The sequence below is a fragment of the Thalassophryne amazonica genome, chromosome 4 (genome assembly GCF_902500255.1).
Source record: "Thalassophryne amazonica chromosome 4, fThaAma1.1, whole genome shotgun sequence".
In the NCBI taxonomy this organism is placed as follows: Eukaryota; Metazoa; Chordata; class Actinopteri; order Batrachoidiformes; family Batrachoididae; genus Thalassophryne; species Thalassophryne amazonica.
In genome coordinates this window covers 128350393-128352587 of record NC_047106.1, presented here as the reverse complement: position 1 = coordinate 128352587, position 2195 = coordinate 128350393, and the positions used below count along the sequence as shown (strand labels likewise).

Genomic DNA, 2195 nt, shown 5'->3' with positions numbered 1-2195 from the left:
CACACACACCTCGTAGTTTATTTATAAAGTGCTAAATTACATGAGTAGCACCGAGGTGCTACATATGAATAAGGTCCAACCTCACCCACCTCCTGCGCAAACACATTTCAACTAAGGTTGGGACTGAGCCAATTCAGTATCAGAATCTGCTTCCAATACCAATGTAATTCAAGTATCGGAAAATACCGATACAACCTGTGGCGTTGTCCGATACCGGAGAAAAGCAGCGTCTGTGAAACCTCTCAAGTGCTGCTTGCACTCTCTTCTGTTTACTGCTGAGCTTGAGGAGGAGAGGGGGAGTTTCTGAGCTGAAGATGAGCTGTTTGTTCTGCAGTCTAGGATTTAAGTCACAGCTAGCAGCAAATTTCCACCCGGCTCTCGGATTCAAATGGCTTGTGCTGCTGAGCATGTATTTTCCGAAAAATGAACTGATTTGTTTCTGAAAAATCAGCCACTTCAACGTCCCGAGGCTCTGCAATGCTACCAACCATCAGCTCAGAGCACAGCGCAGGAGCAAAGCTGGACAGAGTTTCACTTTCTGTCAGATGAATTGGAAAAACTCCATCAAAATCCTTCAGTAGTAATGCAGAGTTCCTCGTGTGAGCGTCGCTGATGATACATTTCAAAATTTATGGTTTATGTTACAGTTGAAAGGCTTCGTGTTTCCAAAAAGTTCCACGTTTGATCAGCAGAAAAATGATGAGTGAGGGAGAGAGAGAGAGAGAAAGGGGGCGAAGGAGAGAGAGGGAGAAGGGGAGCACAAGGGATCCGGCACCACCGGGCCACTCCCCTGTTGGTTCGTTGTGCTGCCCCGGTGGCTCTGGTGGCTGCCCTTCCTTGCCCCTGTGCTGTTCCGCTGACCTTTTCTCCTGGTTTCTCCTGGGGCCCTGCGTCCTGGACCCATTTCCCTCATTGCTTGTGGACGGCCGTATGGCTTCTGATGTGCCGGAGTGGTCCATGTCATATGGTAAGGTTCTGTACTTTTGTCTTGGCCCAACACACCAGCCACAGTAGTGATCGGATATTTAGCTGTGATTTGGGTCTCCGTGTGTGGATGGTTGTATCTTTGTGGCCATCACCACAATTTGGTTTTGGGTGCTCTCAAGGGGATCAAGACTCTGGTGTCCTAGATTAGGGTATGGATAGTCACTAATTAGACAACAGACTGTTGCTGTCACTGTTTGTTCATGTGTGGTTGTTTGTCCTGGTAAGTTGTATGGTTGGGGCCACGTCTTCTCGGTGTCTCACTTCACAGTTATTGCCTTCACCACTTGTCTTTCCTTCTTGTCTGTCTTCATGTTGTTTTGGTGGTCGGCCCTTCCTGATAGAAGTTGTCGGTTGGCTTTGAGTAGGATGTTGTAGGCTGATCAGGAAGGGCAGATGGGGGTCACACACGCACACCACGTTCACTCACGCACTACATACCTTCTGTCATCAGAGCTGCGTGTCGTCAGTGAGAGAGCTGCGTGTCGTCAGAGAGTGAGCTGCGTGTCGTCAGAGAGCGAGGTGTGCATTATATGTAAGGTCAGATTACAACTGTAAACTCATTAACATGTCATTTACAATGGACAACACCATGGAATGTGTTACCATAGAAATTACATCTGGCATCCTCTCCTGGGTGTACCCCACCTCACGCTCTATGACTGCTGGGATAGGCTCCAGCCCCCTGCGACCCTTAATTGGACTAAGCGGTAGAAGATGAATGAATGAATGAATGAATGAACTCCAAAAACATAGTTGTTAGTTGTATTTACAGAGCTCCTGGGACAAATATTGACACCTTTGAAGACGTTATCTTAGGAATGTACAACAAAATCAACAGAAATAAGCATTTATTTGTCTGTGGAGATTTCAATATAGATTTTTTAAACCCTCACAATCATTCACAAATCACTTCATTTATAAACACCTTGTACTGTTTAGTAAGTAAGTAAGTAACTAAACTTTATTTATATAGCGCCTTTCACAGACAGGGGTCACAAAACGCTTTACAAGGTAAAACAATAAAAATATACAGTAAAACAGTACTAAAAGATTATTGGCCATGAAAAGCCTGTTTAAAAAGTAGAGTCTTTAGTTGCTTTTTGAACATCTCAACAGAGTCCAGGGATCGCAGGGACAGAGGGAGTTCGTTCCAGAGACGAGGCACTACGGTTTTAAAAGATCGGTCTCCTCGAGTTTTAAAGGAGGTT

The 2195-nt window shown here is 45.4% G+C and overlaps 1 long non-coding RNA gene across 1 annotated transcript; it reads right to left on the bottom strand.

Moving 5' to 3' along the window:
- Window positions 1-924: 924 nt before the first annotated feature.
- Window positions 925-1433, bottom strand: LOC117509293. Its single transcript, XR_004560368.1, has 3 exons — window positions 1419-1433; window positions 1231-1232; window positions 925-1064 (listed from the first exon to the last, which is right to left on the bottom strand). It is a non-coding gene; the product is annotated as an uncharacterized LOC117509293 (long non-coding RNA).
- Between the last annotated feature and the right edge of the window lie 762 nt (window positions 1434-2195).